This window comes from Corvus cornix, chromosome Z, assembly GCF_000738735.6.
Source record: "Corvus cornix cornix isolate S_Up_H32 chromosome Z, ASM73873v5, whole genome shotgun sequence".
Classification (NCBI taxonomy): Eukaryota; Metazoa; Chordata; class Aves; order Passeriformes; family Corvidae; genus Corvus; species Corvus cornix.
In genome coordinates, this window is record NC_046357.1 from 4676427 (window position 1) to 4693709 (window position 17283).

The window sequence follows — 17283 nt, forward strand, 5'->3', positions numbered from 1 at the left end:
GTGAATTTCTCTCTAGCAATTCTCTTAACTTAAAAAAATACAGCTTTCTTTAGAGCTGTACTCTTCTACCAGCACTTCCCTAGATTTTTTTATTTAGAGGCAAAAGACTAGACAACTGAGCTTTCAGTATGTAGTTTTCAGAATGCACCGCGTTTCTCAGTTTTAAAAGCATTTTCAGAGCACAGGGGTCTGCCATAAGCTGTATGTGAAGATGAGAAGATTGGCTTGTCTCAAATCCAGTCATTCTCAGCAGCCATTCTGTATAGCTGGTCAAGAAGTGGCAGTGGTTTCTGATACAGAAATACAAGTGTGTTAGGAACTGGAGCAGACCAGCCCCCTTTCATTTCATGGGCAAAGGCTGGGTAAAGGAGACAATTTGTCAGCTCATTTTCTATGGATAGAGAAAACTGATATTAAAGAGAAGATTGTGATCCAAATGGATTTAAATGTCCAAATGGATTTAAAAATATAAGATCACTAAGACTGAAGTGAGAATAGAGAATAATTGTGACACCTAAAAACTGAGGAAGTCAAAGCAAAATAGTCAGTTCTGCTGTTTGACATCTGTGTCCCACACACTCCAGAGTATACTGGTTGGACACACCTGGTTGGCTACTGAAACATGAAGTATCTTAGAAACTTTCTATTGAAGAGGGGTTGTTTTGTGGCTTTTTTTTTTTTTTGGGGGGGGGGGAGGGGGTGTTGTGTGTGTGTTATTTGGAATTTTTCTTTTTGTTTGTTTGTTTCTTAGTTTGTGTGATTGTTTCATTTTGTTCTGGATTTTTTGTTAAATACTTTCCATGCGGGGGGAAAAGTCAAAAGAGTTAGATTCTCCAAAACAAGTAACTGGACTGGAATGCAGAGTGGTGGCCAGTCTTGTGCCCCAGAGAGAAGATCATGAGCAATAATATTTTCTTACCTTCCTACATTTTTTAATGAAGATTTTTCATTAAGTTTGAATGCCCCCCCTTTCTCAGTGTTCATAAGATTTGTAAACACTTATCACAAAATCACTACTAATTTGCCTTTTATGTTAAGATCTTGAATGAGAGAAAACCAGGCTGAAAATTTTGCTCACAATCCTTTCCAGTAGCCCTCATTAGTGCACAAAACCCCAACTTGCTGCAGTCAGTGGTAAAGCTACACTGACTTGAGTTGGCAGGATTTTGCTCAGTCGCTCTTAAACACTTCATGGCAGACACCCAGTATCTTACTGTAAACTCTACACGCACACACTTTGGAACTTGTTAACAACTTAATGTTTTTGCTCTCAGAGGAGCATATCATTAATCATTGCCCCAAGACCAGTAAAATCACAAATTGTAATGATTAATTTTAAACCTGTAAAATACAGAATGTCTTTGTCCTAGTGAAATGGGCACACAGCTAGTAACCCAAGAAATGCAAGGGGAGGAACATGGTGGTTCTCCTCTCTTGGCACTCCTTGGTCATTTCTGTGTTTGCTATTACCAGGATGGGTGTAATTATTTAGGAATCCATAACAGCACTTGTCACTGTTTGCTCTGCATTACAGTGTACTGTGTATTTTCCACAAAATTAAAAATAAAACACAAAACCAATAAAAAATTAGGTGAAAACTATCACTCAGAATAAAGACGGGCTTCCAGTTCAGCTGTGATCAGCAAAGATTTAATCTGCATTTCCAGCTGCATCTGCAGGGTTTAGGTCAGGCATTTTCACAGAAAGGAACTATTTCTTGGGTGGTAGGATTCAAGGCCCCACAGAGCTGTGAACACACTAACTCTGGCCCACAAAATTGTGAACAGAATGAAACCCTTCATCACTTATGATTGACATGAAGGATCTGAATTCACTTGTTTCAGATAGAAGAGCACTAAATTTCACTTCACTTTAAAAAAATGTTGTCCTGTGAAGTATAATGTAGCCGACTATGTGCATACTTTGAAGCCTCATTTCAAACCCAATCCTTACCCCCAGTGCTATTTTTAGATCACCAAACAAAGACTTCTTAGCATATTAATAAAAGTATGGCACTCTAGTATGTGAAATGTCACTCTAAAATATTTCCACCTGAGGCTGGTTATTCATGTACTCCACCTGACAATGAATCAGTTATTTTTAATGAAATCACACGTCATACTTTGCAACAGAAAAATTGCAGGAAAGGCAAATACTTCCTTCTAAAAACATCTTTCCCCTTAAAATTGTGAAAGATTGAAATCATAGGGATAAATTGTGCTCCTTTTGGGTGGTGCCCAGAATTTTCCCTCATTCGACCAGCTCAGTGGACAGCCTGGACCTCCTGATGTTTTTATTTTTCTCTGATGTCATTGGGAACCAAAATCAGAAGAAGTAAATGTCTTGAAAGAAAGAATTAATTTGAGACTTATATAATGCATCAACTACCTATATTAGCCAAACAGGCTGTTGAAATAACTGGGAAAATTTAAGCACTGAGACCTACATACACAAGATTTGCTGAAGCAGAGTTTTGAGCAGAAGAGTTTGATCCAGAGAACACCCTGGATCTCTGCTCTCAACTTTTCTGCCTGCTATCTCTTGCAGCCTTCGTTAGATGAATCTGAGCAATCAGAACCAGATATAGGCATGACTGAGCTGTTTTAAGTCCCTTTCTGTGATGCCACCCTTCATCCACACAGTGTTCATTTTATAAGTTAGTCTCACAGCCTCTGGGCTTTAGAATCCCTTAAGAGCTACCTAAATCCCATCAGATCAGGCTACAGAGTCACCATGAGACCTAGAAACTCATGGAGTGACATGTAAGCCCTGCTCAGTAAATGTTCTCCAGGCACACCTAACTGAAGCTGACAGAATGAGATCCTTCACTAAATGCAGTTGCGTTTGTCATCCTTTTCAGACTGCTCTGTTAATCTCTTTCAGGCACTGCTCCTGGTGGCACAGGTAACTCACATATCCAATCTCAGGCCTAGAGCACTTACCTGAAGTGAAAAAACCAAGTTGAAATACTTCTTTGGACACAGCGAGTCCACAAATCTTCCTTCACAGAAGACAGTATGAATGCCCGGGACACAGGCTATGAAGCAAATAAGCAAATTTTACTAGACAGCGGAGTAGCAAGTAAAGGGTATGATTCTGCAGTGGGTCACAGGTCCTCTCCTGGGAAAAAAGTTGGAACCGGCCTTGTGCTTCACCTCCAACTACAAACTTCAAACACATTTGGAGAGGAAGGAGTGAAACAAGCATACATGCTGCGTTAATTTGTAGGCCCACAGTACTCAAAATATTCTCACTACGCTTCTTCGTAAATATTATGCCTTTATCAGCAAAGCCTCCTAAATGTCTTCTGCACCAGAGAATTTCTAGCTGGCTAGCTTTTTTCTGCCTTTCATTTTCTGGGATATGTGTATCACATTCACAAACACAGCTCTGCCTAATTTCATGCCAGAAGATATACAAAACCCATACACAGGGAATCGATTATGTTGTAGAAGGGGGTAAGAGTTAAAGTCGAGCCATGGCAGCAGTAAAAATGAGGGCTGCAGATGCCTTTGTTGTTCTAGGAAAGCACAGAGAGAATGTGCCAGCTCTAAAGATATTTGCTCTGACTTAGCAACACAGAACAGAAATTAAAAAAACAGCATCTTTGGTGAGGAAGCACAAGCTTCCATCATTCATGGAAGGATGAAATTTTAAACATGGATTTATTTGTAATAAAGAAGAACACACTGGACATACCAAGTAGGAAACAGAGGTAAGAAAGATGAAAGTTACATTCCCCCACTATATTGTGTTCGTCTGAGCATAGCTGCTAACCAAAGTCAAGGGCAAAATATCATGGAAGACTGCAGATACTTGGGAATATACAAAGGATAAAAGCTTGGAGATTTACAATAAAAAAATTATTGTGGTTTAATTAAACCACATATATTTTTATATTTTTAACTATTACACTGTAAATAAAACAACAGGTGCAAATAGTTTCAGTGACAGAATGAGTCACAAAGTATGTGGGAGATGGCAGGGTCTGGCATGAGCATTACTGCACAGGGAACGTGGCTGGGAGGCAGGAGGCAGCAGATCTATTTCAAACTGTGCCACTGGCTTGTTTCTGAGTGAATCACAAAGATTCAAATACTCAAGAGCAGCTTCTAATTCCAGATGCTTTGCTTTAGACACTGAGTCTCTTTTCAAAATACAGGACACCTGCAGTTCTCTCTATAATCGGATGGGATATTCTCTGGATGAAGTCATGAATATCTCAAGCCAAGTTCTGAACAGCTAAGAGTGAGGTTTCATGTTATGGCAAAAATGATTGGCCAGCAAACTGCTGGCGTAAGAGCTGCTCTGCTCCCACCTGATTCTCCCATGAGCTGCTTTTGCTTTTCTTGGGATAAGTCTGGCCTTATAGAGCCAGGGGCTAAATTGGCAGAAATACTTACTTGTGGGGGCTTACATACCTTCTGGATTAGCTCCTTGAGTCATCCTCCTATGCGCCCTCACAAGCATCAGAGGGGTGCAGGGAAGCACATAGGCAGTAAGGACAGTAAGGATTCCCTCTGAAGAAGTCACAATTTGAGGCTAATTTGAACGCATATGTCTTATCCTCACAATTCATTTGTTCCAGTCTCACCATTTGTAAAATGGAGATGAATACAGGTTATCGTAAGACCACACTAATGGGAGTAAGAATGAGGAAGTACAAAGACTAAGAGCAGCACCATATAAATACAAATCTTAAGTACAATATTCTTATTCTCATGTTTCTTCACAACTGTATCTGCTGTATTCCTTTAATAGAATCACTTAAGTTGGATTACCGAGTCATTCTCACCTCTCTCCTTATTAATGCTCTTGAACACATATATTTGTTTTAAATCAAATTTAATTGAAATACGCTGGCTGTATAGTAGTTTCAATCAGCCTGTATGTTGAAACTGATCCTATCATTTTTAGTTTCATTTAATCTCTGCTGCTGTCTCTTGTACCGTGAAATTCCTCAACCAGTGCCTGTTACCAGAGCCTGACAAGAGGTGCTGCTTCCAGTTCATCAGCTGGGTGGAAAGGCCTTGCAGCAGGATCATCTCTGGTCTGCCAATGCCTCTCCACAAGTCAGCCTTCGAGAGGGATTACTACTTCAAATACTCAATTAATGAAATCTTGGCTCTGCTGAAGAAAGTGGGATCTTTGTCACTGGCATGTAGTGAATTTCATCCACTCTCTGTATGCAGTTGCAGTGCATTGAGGCTCAGGATTTTCAGGCTCACCTGTAAAAGGTTATTCTCTGCTTCTGTGTTACTCAGGAGTTGTTGCAGTTATAGACCACCCATTATTTCATCACAACAGCCCCCACAGAGACATATGTCAGCATGGCTATGAGAAGAGGAGGGTAGATGTTGAACACGAAATCATAATTAGAGCTAACAGGGGTTGAAAGGTATGATGGGGGCTTTTTCCCATAAATTTCAGACCGAAAGAGTACCTGGAGAAGAGCACAGGAAGCACCAAGCCACATTTGTCAGCAACTAATCATAAAAAAATCCACAAGAACTTAACTTTTACTTTCCACATGAGTAGGTAGTCTCATTATGCAGCTCAGCAATAGCAGCAACCAGTTCAGTCATACTGATTTTGATTCCTGTTGCAGCTATTTTATAAGCTGATTTATTGACTGAAAAACAAAGTATGACCAGTAATTAAAAGTCAGTGATATGTGGTTATATTCCCATAATGTCCCTATAGCCTGTTAATATGGAAAAAATATAGTGCCTACTCCAAAACATATACCATTATCCACAAAATTATGCTTTGTTTATGAGTGATGATACATGGCTATTATTAAAGATGAATACCTAAATATTATTTTGGAGTTTGATAATGTTAGGTACAAACACATTCAGGCTTCCTTAGGACTATCTAGCTGAAATCACAGCAATTTTTTGTGTACTGAGTACTGTACATTCAGTAAGAATGACCTTCATCATCTGCATCAGTAACACACACCTAGAATTACACCTCATCCAAAAAAAAAAAAAAAAAAAAAAAAAAAAAAAAAAGCTGAGAAATTAAATTGATAGGACTGTGGGAACAGAAGAAGCAGTTTCCTGTAGGCACAGAAACAGGGCAGCTTGTGCTGTGAAACATTATTCTATAAATAGAAGTGCAGTATGTTATAAAATAAACGTGGGGGGGGAAAAAAATAAACCCTAACAGGTTGTTTTCTTTGTGTGCTCACTGCTGGAAAATACTGTATAAAAAGTACAAACAATCTCAGTGAGATTTTTTTTTTTACACTTCCTGTTCAGTATGACTTAAAAATAAAAGCCATAGAAAAAGGGTATAATATGGTATTTCTCTTAAAAACAGGGGAACAAAATCCTGTAAACTTCTGTTGCAGCTGGTTTGTTGCAGTTCAGCAATGAAATAAAAACTACTTACTACCTGTAATACACACACAGTCTGTAGAAATTGGCATCATCCCTTTGGCTAAATTTCAAACAACTAATTTTATAATTCCTTAGCTATTTACTCAACACTTAGAAATGTCATTCTGTGGACCAAGTAGACTATGCTCCATGTTAGCTGCACTAAGCAAACACCCATACAAAGCAAATATTGACAAGAACCTCACTTAATGCAGGAGAGGATGTCCATTTCCATTGCTTCATTTTGTTTAAAACGATGAAGTATTACACTTGTGAACACAGCAAGACATCTATATCCATTAATACATCCAAGCTTAAACCAGATTAGGTCCCAAAATGGAGGTCCATAGTGCCAATTCATCCAGTATCCACAGAAATTAATAGAAGTCCTTCCACTGACTTCTAAGTGCACTGAATGATGCAGTTAGTCACCATTGCTTGAGTTTAAATCTACCTATAGATGGGTAGTTTCTTCTTACAAATATATATGCTCATATTTTATTGTGGAATCCTTTTACAAATTTTTCCTTATGTTCAACAGAAAATAGGGATTCATCTTGTTAAAGGAAACATTTTGCATGTCCAAAAAAATGGTAAATTAGAAAAGTTTCTGTATGCATAAAGAAAAAAGTTCGTTTCAAAGGGTTGTCATATACTTATTTCCTAACTTTCTACTTCCATGTTAGGAAAGAGGACTGCACTCAAGTTTAATGGATGCAATGCTACTTTTATTCTGTTATAGAAAATAGAAGGAAAGTAAATTTCTTTTTTATTTTCTTATGAATAGTCAAGTACATCGGACAACAAAACAAAAATTGATCATGATTTACTAACAAAGGTGAGAGCTGTCCATGAAATCCAAGAGTATCTATCCTTTCCCAGGCAACATCCACTGCATTTTAGATATTTATCAATGCAAATACCAAATAAACTGAAAAAGAAAATAGTTCCTTCTAAAGCCAAAAGAAAATATGTGCTTTTGTTATTTAAGGATTTTATACACTGGGAACAAGAATAACTTATAGCAACATCTCCCTGGGTTTCCTCAAGGATACTCTGAGGCAAGCTGCTGACTTCCAAGAAGAAGAGGACTTAAGCACCTGCAGGAATACTTAAAATGTATAACATTATTTATAGAAATACTTTCTTCATGTGTGGCATAGCAGTTTGCATGGCAAGGTTCTGAACCTATGTATTTCCATGGTTTTGGACAAGAGGCTGAATGAGAAGGTACAGGGTAAAAGATTCCAGAGAGATTCTCAAAAACATCGCCAGCTTACACACAAAGGTACTTTTGAATGGTAGGTTGCTTACAGCAAGCATAAAGTTTCACAAAAGCCACACACACTTTCTTTGAAATAAACATGGAAAAAGTGAGAGCAAGCCCCAGCAAGATGACCCTGTGCATCCCAGTTTGCAGCACAGGGCCATGCAGTGCTTTTGAACTCTTCTGTAGCTCACAACAGCACCCATGCCCTGCCCTGAGGAGGGAGGCTGTAAGAGGCCTGAGTAACTAGTGTGAGACCTGGGAAGGTGTTACACTGACAGAGAAAGAATAATAAGAAAAGCAATGGGACAGGCACCCTGATGTTCCTTTAGATGGTGACATGATTCTTTCCATGTGCTTTTCTTCATGGGTATGCATGAGAACACAAAATCCCACCTCCACATCATATGACTCCAAGGAGATTCTGTTGCCAGGATGCTGCAGCATTTTTTCCCTAATTTTATTGTTGTTTGGGATGGCACTGACTTGAGAGACCAGACTACTCTCCTTTATGTGCAATAACTCATGTTTATATAGAGATTTATACACACTATGTTGGCATTAATAAAACTGGTTTTATTAGAACTAAGATTTTTTATTATATCATAGATTTTTCTTTTCTTATTGGTATTTTTTCCCTATGGACAAACGGGTTAACCAACTACGTGTGTTAAAAATTGATTCCCTAGTTTCTGCTATATGATCTCAATACAAACACTTTTAATTTTCAGATGCAATGAAAAGAACCTCATGTGTATTTATAAAGGCTCTCCTGCATGTTTCTTCCTGGTTTACAAATTTCTTTCAAAGCTGTTTAGTCAATACCAAGTAGTTAATGATAAAATCCAATAAGCAGAGTACCAGTCTGGAAAGTGGCAGGCAAAGCAAATATAAAAATCTATACTGAAACACAAAACATAGAAACATAAAGTTTTGTTTACTTCTGGAGACAAGGAGAGAATCTTTTTTACTAAATGTTTATGTTGTGTGAGAAGCAAGCCTGCTCTAGTAATGAAAATTATGTAGTGCGAATCCATTTTACATTGGAGGAAAAACATCTAATGAATGACATTCTCTTGGTTGTGAGGACTGCTGCACTAGATTTTTAAGATTTTTAAGCTGTCTGGTTTGATGAAGCACCCACCTGAAGCACCTATGTGTGCTTCCAGAGTAATGAGGGGGAGTCACATAATTTTGTGTGGGAGGACTGTTACGTTAAAGCCTGAGAAGAAGGAGGAAAGGAGCAGTACATACGTTTGAGATTATCTGACTTGTAAATTCATAGTAAGTTGTTTATGGATGATCTACTCATATGACATTCCTTCAGCACTACACAAACAAGAAGGTATTTCCAGAGTTACAGTTACTTCTTTCCCAAACTGAATGTTTCAGTTTAGTCAAATAAATTTCACCCTTAAACTGTCATTTCTTTCTAGCAGCTGTAATGAGGTATTAGGGCTCAATTGTAGCAGGTAGGCAAGATGAATCCCTACACCAATACTTGTTAGAGACACATCTGAATTAGAAGCACAGAAGAAAAATTCAGTGCATGAAGTAGGGGAAAAGTTATCTGTATGAATGGGATCTGACTCAGGATGGGGATGGGATGGAACAGCATTAGGGACAGAATCTTGCTGTCTCTGGAAGGGCCATCCTTAGCTAAAGGGAGACAGAGCCAGCAGCTTGAGAGAGGAGTCCATACAGAAAAAAGTGATCTCTCAGAGGACAGCTGTTTTCTGGCATAGCACCAAAATGCAAGTGATTCTTCTTCAGCCTATAATGCTGTACAGAAGAAGGTGTTGTGAACTTCCACTTCACCAGCCTTCTCTGACCTCCTCAATATCATTGGCAGCATCACCCATTTGCTCGGAAGAGATGAAAATGCAGGTGGTCAATATTATGATGCCTGGCAGAGCCAATTCAGGTGGGAGCCTCTGGAAGCTTTTCAGACTGGGTTACACAAAAGACTTACTGAGTGACATTACAACCTAGAGCTATTCTAAGGATTGGCAACTGTTGGAATCAGATTTTGCTGATGTGCCCTAAAGTCTAGAGATGTCCCATGGGCCACCATCTGAAAATACTGCTGTATAGTACAGTTGCTCTTTATTATTCTTGCTATCTAAGAGACTCATATCTATCTCATCCCCTACAGGACTGCATACAGAAGACCTGATGTGCTCCTGTTGTATGACAGATGAATTCCATGGCTGGGTTACCGATAATATAGTTTGACATTACTGCCAAACAAATTTAACAGCTAGCCACTACCAACACTGGCAATTCTTCCCCGCTCTACTTGCTCTTTATGCCCTGGCACGTGAAAAGGTGCGTGTTGAAGAAACCTCTCTGGCTCAAGGAGGGAGAGAAGCAGTGGTGTATGCATGGGTGAGTGCTAGCACATAGGTCCTGCCCTTCACCTGGGCCAGCATTTGTCAATATAGCAGCAAAATGTGTTAGAAAGCTAGCCTGTCATAAAAAATAAGTTTATTTGGATATTTGTCAGAGGACTGAAAAGCTATGACAGTTTCAAATTTCTTAGCATCCAACACAAAACTGAGCTCTGCTGCCTTTAATTCACTTTGGAAGCAGAAGATGTAAATATAAATTTACACAATATTAGTGTCGGCAAACAGACTAATTCCCACGCTTATCCCACATTATTTTATACTGACAGTCACAAATAGATGAGTTCCAACTATCCAGCTATTTCGTTGGTAAAAATCTGGTGGCAATCTCACCTAGGAAAGGAGATCTTTTAGCTTGTACCAAAGATTTTACAATAAAAATACTTGGACTCACTGGTAGTAGTTGTACATGGTCTTTCATATGGAAGAATACACAGCTAATAAAAACATAAAAAATAAAATTCATGTCCTTCCTCAAAATTTACCTAAATAAAAACTGTCCCAAAATACATTCCTCTCAATTCCTGCTTTAGGCAAAGTGTAATTGCCCTGAACTAATGTAATTATTTGTTTCAGAAAATTTTCTGAAAAAGATGGAAATTCAAGGCTCTAATTTGTGGTGGCTGCTTAGCCTGTGGCACAAGGGACAGAAAGAGCTCTTGGTAAGACAGTCTCTGGTGCCAGAGACTTATCGGTCAAGGTTAGAGTGACCAGAAAAGCTTCTCCCAGGATGCACTGTTCTGTTATGTGAATCTATCCCAGTTCGGATTCCCCGGTTGGCTGTCAGCCTTTACCCTCTCGTCACTCCCCTAGAGCTTCCCCATTGGTTCCCGTTCCCTAGTCCTGCCTTTTCCCCGCCCCCGGGTAAAACCCCTGAGATCGGCATTGTTCTCGCCTTTGCCTCTGTAACCTTCGACAGTGTAGAAACAACAAATGCTCCTGTTGGAATACACGCAAAGACCCTTCCCATCTCTTTGTCACCGACTTTATACTGAAGCTAGCCGTGCGTTTGTGCATGCCCACATGTGAGCCACCGAGCCAGACACAGACAGTAATACTAATTATAACTCTTAGGAAAGGCTGCAAGGTGTAAGAAATTAGATATTTCAATTAAGTCCATAAAGAAGAATGTGTCTTCCACAGTCTCTGAACACATCTGCAGTATTGGACCAAAGTGCAGGGCGAACACTTGGCCCTCACAACTGCATCATATGTTCTAGAATAAATCTCAGTCAAATAATAGGAAAAATCATGGTCTCTCTCAGATGGACACTTCATATTCTTACTCCTGTTCTATTTCATTTAGAGTTCTCCCCTTTAAAGATCTAAACAATGAGTTTAATTAGCTGTGTTTAATAAGCAGAAAACATTTTATAATATATACATTCTCTGTGAAGATGCAGTTCTGTTTGAAGAGAAAAGTCTTCTGGCCTTCAGAATTAGGACTGGTAAGCAATACTGAGAAAAAGGAATTACACATCCCTTATTTCATTTTTTATATTTCTTTTATGTTATCACTAGGTATGTTAGATAGATGTGGTCCAAAAGTAGAGCTCCAAGTCTGACACTTCCCAAATTACTTGGGAGTTCAGGAGTAACAAAGTACTCCTCAGGTTAGGCCCTAAGATCTGGGATTTGAATCCCACTCTGGTCTATTAGTCCCTGGATTTAGAAACATTCCAGGTATGCTACTTAGTTCCTTTTGTCTTGCAGGCGTTCAAAGAGGATGCGGCCTGAGAGGTGGAAGGGCTGGACACAATGAAGAACAATGTAGGTGGGATTTCATAACTGGTCCCCAGAGTGTCTTTGTTTTTTGTGGGAGAATATGTAAATAGGAGCATCAACAGCAGGAAATTCTGATGAACTGAAATATTCACTGAAACCTTGTGTGCTTTCAACAGGCTAAATGCTGACAGGTGCTTAGAGTGGTGGGTCACTGCACATCTTTTAATTGTTCCACAACAAAGATCGCATGAGAAACCACACAGTATAATTGAGTCCCAAATAAATGCACTTGCTAAATAATACACAAATATGCCAGACACATCTAGGGGCATGTTGCTGCTCTGACTGGTTTCTGGCAGCTTCTCTAAACTATTAGCAGTATAAGCACTAAACTGTGTTACTAAAGGGTTCACGAGTGATTTAAAGAGTTTATCCTTATACACTACAAAATCAAATTGGTGCTACAGAAATCAAATCAACAAATAAAAATGAATGTAGACTGTAAAAAGAAAGCATTCCACTATGTTGTCCTTCATTTTTTTACAAGAAAAAGTTCCATGAAATGTTTGAGGGAATTTTGGTCAATTAGAATAATATTCTCAAATGTAACAAATCATAACTGAGAAAAATTCAGACAGAAATGCTAAAGTAATACTGAAATGGTCTGGAAGCTCAAGTGGTCTGAGTTGTATTTCGTTTCAGCAGCCTGTGAGTTAATTTAGTGCATTGTATTTATATTCTGATTGTTAACCAGACAAGTAATAAATAATTACATACAGCTTTTCCCTCCAAACCAAAATCAAAACAATAAGAACCTTTAACATAAGTGCAATAATACTAACTACAACAGACGTATCTATGTTTTGGCTCCTTTATACAATGCAAACAAAATACAAAGGCATTAAAGAAGATACGAATGTAGATAGAACTAGGTCCCTCTTAAATAAGCTTCGATCGAATTGTGCTTATAGAATTAAATTTTCTCTTGTTTTCCAGTTTCTGCATAGACATTAAATCTATTCCTTCTGGTGTTCACACTGGATAACTCCACGTGCCTTTAAAATTGCTGTGGTAGACATTACTATTAAGTGTTCTTTTATATGGCATGACTATACAATACACATCCCCAAATATAGCATGACAGAACACTGTTCTGTTTATATATATGTGTTTACATGTACATATGTGTACATTATATATGAACATATATGCATTTAGTTATATATTTGCATGTCTCATTACAGACAACAGTGCAGCTCAGTTTTGACTGTGGTATGCTACATCTTGGTATCTGAAGTTTTGGGATTATGCAATTCAATACCCTATTATGGTGTAAAAGTGAAAAATGGCAGAAGAGACACCTGTGAAAATAAGTTTGACATTTCCTACTTTGTACATTACTAAAATTAGAGCTTTAATAACACATCGGCACATACCATTTTATAGCATTCTCGCTACAGACTTCCCCAGCCAGAAAAGAAGTGGGGCCATGGGAGAACTCCTGGCTAAGCTACAATCACAGAAGTTTCTGTACTGAACACCAATTATATAAGAACTGCAACCAAGATCAAAGTGCAACCTGCCTACAAGAAAATATTTCAGAGATGGTGAATGAAGTGATGCACCCAAATGTAGAAGGTAAATGTCAGAACCTCATGTGCTTTCCATGCTTACTGAGCACAGTATTGAACTGGCCAGCGTTTCAAAAAACCAAAGGACAGATAATAAAAAACTAGTTTTAAGTGAACACCAAACTTGTACCATTTCATGAAATCAGTAACTTGTTACATTTGCATTTACTATGTTGCATTCAATAAACTTTTTGTTTTCAATAAATTTTTTCAATAGTTTTGCACAGCCTATAGCTGATTGAAAGTCAAAGTCTTTTAAAAGTTGTTTCCAGTAAACAGACTGGAATCAGGACTGAAGATTTCTGAAAAAAAATCAGAATTGATTGTGTGTAGCTTATCAGCACCTCTTAGGAAGGATTGCTGATTTGTCCCCAAAGGGCAAATACCAAGTACATGGCAGCAAAGTGGTGATATTTAACCTACACACATTTTTCTACCTATGATTTATGGGAATATTAATATAGGTATTTCCTATGAAGGAATCAACAAACTCACCATTATGGCATCCCAATCCGCAGTTCCAAGCTGTTTTATACTTCTCTGGCACCACCAGAATGTTAAAGAAAGAAAATATCACCTGAGAATATCTCCTCACTGGTCAGCCACTGCCAGCATTAAGGGATCTAATCTGAATCCCTGGTACAGGGGATTGGGACACAAGTATTCAGTACTTTTTGAGGAAAGTGCAGTGCAAAGAAGAAGTCCTCCTACACATTCTACCTGTCTTGGTTATGTGCATCTGTTTTAATTTATTGGCTCCCTGAGGCACAGGCATTTTGTAAAGCACTTGCCCAACATGAAATTCAGAAATCATCTCTAAGCAATTCACACAGCCCTCTCCTCTGCCTTCAACTTCTTTTTTATGCAGGTTCTTCTATGGTATAAATTAGAGCTGCAGCTTTCAAAAAAGCCCAACAATTCAATGCCTGCCTCTCCTAGACTGATGGAAGCAATGATTTTGTGAGTATACAATTTGCATTATGCTCCTCAATGTCATTTTCTTTCTCTTTCCAGTGAAGTCAACAGGAAATTCATGAGCAAGGCAGAACTGGACTAGGAGTCATGAATATCCTTCATCTGACCAATGAGTCTGAGGGCTGATCTTTCCAGTGCTTGGAGCAGTTTGTGGGAACCACCAGAATTCACATATCTTTCTGTTCTCTGTTCCAAAACAGGGAGAGCAAAATTTCCTGTAGAAATGTTTGAGCAATTAAATAAACACAAGAAGCACGGAAAAGTTAAACTTGAGGACTGAGCATAAATATACTTGATTGGTTCAAAATGTTTTAAGAATGAAAACTAGGGGCCATGCTTCTCCCTGTCTTGAAAAGGACTGTGACTAATGTGAAAAATGCTTTTAAATCAGAGCAGGAAAAACTGTGCCTTCTGGTTTTTGGAATATTTCCTTGGTATTTTTGATGAAGTGAAATCTCTCCTTGGAGAAAGCACATTGTCTGCTATAATGCATGCCTGATGGGAGCAGGGAAGAAAAGGCTTCCCTTTCAGAAGCAAATTGGAGGAAAAAGCATAAAATTTAAGGACAGAAATGAAGCAAAACTTTGAATGTAAAAATAGCCCTAGTCATCCAGGTGTTACTTTGTTAATCACAGCTCACTGGCAAGTCTCAGAATCAAGGGCATTGTGTCATATTAGGCTGAGGGAGTCTTGAAATGTGAGCGCAGGTAATTCAGTATCCACATGATATAAAAGGCTAGGCTGAATCATAGTCTTCAAACACATCATGAAACACTTCCATTCAAAAGGATGCCATAGCCCTTGGCTTTCTCCAGCCAACATTATATAATGTGTACAATAACAGAATAAACAACTTGGAGAGGTATGACACAGAGCATGAACACCTACCTCATCACCCAAGCTAGATGAAAGATATCATTGTTGGGAAATGAAATGAAACAGGCTCACAAAAAAGTCCTGTTTCTTAATCTGGAGGATCATTACACAATGTAACATACTATTGACTAACACTGTTTCAAAAGCAATAGTGTTAACATTATGTTTTCTAATTGGAAATAAAAACTATGTATAGGACACAAAAATTTTCTTTAGGTGCCATCATCAGTGGGCATTGTTATCACTAGGACCACTGGTTTCAATTTAATAGAATATTCACTAAATATGTAATATATTCAATCCCCTGAGGCCACCTAGTCCACATGCTGTTTGATTCTGGCTATGAGATTTCTTTGAATCAGCTTTTTTGTAGAATCATTCTTTCCCTGTAAAAGGGTCCTTTTGAGATATGTAAATCTGTCCTATCCTTTACTAAATAAGTGTACGTATATATTAGGCCATAAACAAGGCTCTTGACCCGTTATAGATAATAAATATTTACTAAATATTTACTAAATATGTCAACCCTTCCTGGACCAATTCTTTCACTAGAAGAAGATATAATCAAACATCCCAGTTATCCTGAACTCTGCTGGCTATAAGCTCATCTGCTTCCTTGTCTTACCACCTTTCTGTAATTCTTATCTTCTGCCTTAGAATAAGAATTAATGCTTAGTTTTCCCTTTCTTGATACATATTATTTCTGAAAGAGTGGCTTTAATCTTCTCTCTAAATAGAGTAAATTAGACTGTATCATCTAATTTTTGACTTTGGGACGTCTAGTAAAACTTCTTTAAAAATTTCTAAAAATTCATACTTTCTCTGTTCCTGTTAATAAGTTATTTAGCTTTTAATTAGTTACAACATTTTTTAATGAGAGAAGAAGACATGAATTACAATTTAGGAAATATACATATTAACCAACACAATGTTTTTAAACAAAAGGAATTCTGTAAGCAAAAGAAATTGCTTAAAAATAGGGCTCATTGCAGGTAAAGAAATGGTAGGTGGCAACATTTAGTGATGAAAAATAAAGTTAAAATTTTCCTAGTTGAATGGATTAACCTTGATAATCTGTGGTTTTTCATTTTCTTCATTCATAAGTCTGGCATAAAAAGTAAAGTCTTGATGACAAAATTGGGTATCTGGAGTGTTGTGTTCAGTTCTACTTTCCCCTGTCCAAGTGAGACAAGGAGATCAAAGTAAGCCCAGCAAATATATACAAAGATCATTAAGGGCTTGGAGTATTTATCATGTGAAGCAAGGATGCACGAGCCAGCACTGATCAGTCTGGAGAGGAGAATGCTCAGAGGGATCTTATCAGTCTGTACGGATAGCTGGCAGGTGGAATAGAAGGGGTGCAGAGAAGATGTAGCCAGACTCTTCCCTTTGGTGCCCGAAGGCAGGACCAGCAGCAATGAACATGAATCAGGAAATTCCCTTCCAATGTAAGAAAAAACTTTCTTACTGCGAGGGCAGCCAAACACTGGAACAGATTACCCAGGGATGTTGTGGAGTCTCCACCCTTGGAGATGCTCAAAACCCTAATGGATATGATCTTGAGCATCTTGCTTTAGGTGACCCTTGCTCAAGTTGGACTAGATGATCCTGAGGTCCCTTACAACCTCAACCATTCTGTGACTCTGTGAACCTAGAGGATGATGCTGGCATAAAAACCAACCAACCAACCAATTTATAAACTAGCCATAAATAAATCAGATCAGAAATTTAAATGGTAAAAACCTTCAAAATAAAGAAATTCTGCAGAAACCCTCCAACAAGAAAAATTAATTTAGAGGTTGAATTTGATGAGTTTATCAAAAGTATTAGAAGACACAGTTTCACACAATAGCTTGTGATAAGACTAATCCACTCAGAAGATAATTTCTAGTCTTAATTTTCAAACCCAGGATTTTTAGAGCATGAAATATGTACAGATATTTCATACATTCTGATCTAGCCACAGTCGGTTTCAATTAAGTGGTTGCCTCCCCTAAAGGCCTACCAGCATTAGT

At 38.2% G+C, this 17283-nt stretch overlaps 1 long non-coding RNA gene across 1 annotated transcript; it reads left to right on the plus strand.

Moving 5' to 3' along the window:
- Positions 1-6055: 6055 nt before the first annotated feature.
- LOC120411502 lies at positions 6056-16338 on the plus strand. The gene is made up of 5 exons (XR_005603834.1): positions 6056-10041; positions 10638-10723; positions 11775-11831; positions 13233-13424; positions 14432-16338. It is a non-coding gene; the product is annotated as an uncharacterized LOC120411502 (long non-coding RNA).
- The last annotated feature ends 945 nt before the right edge of the window (positions 16339-17283 follow it).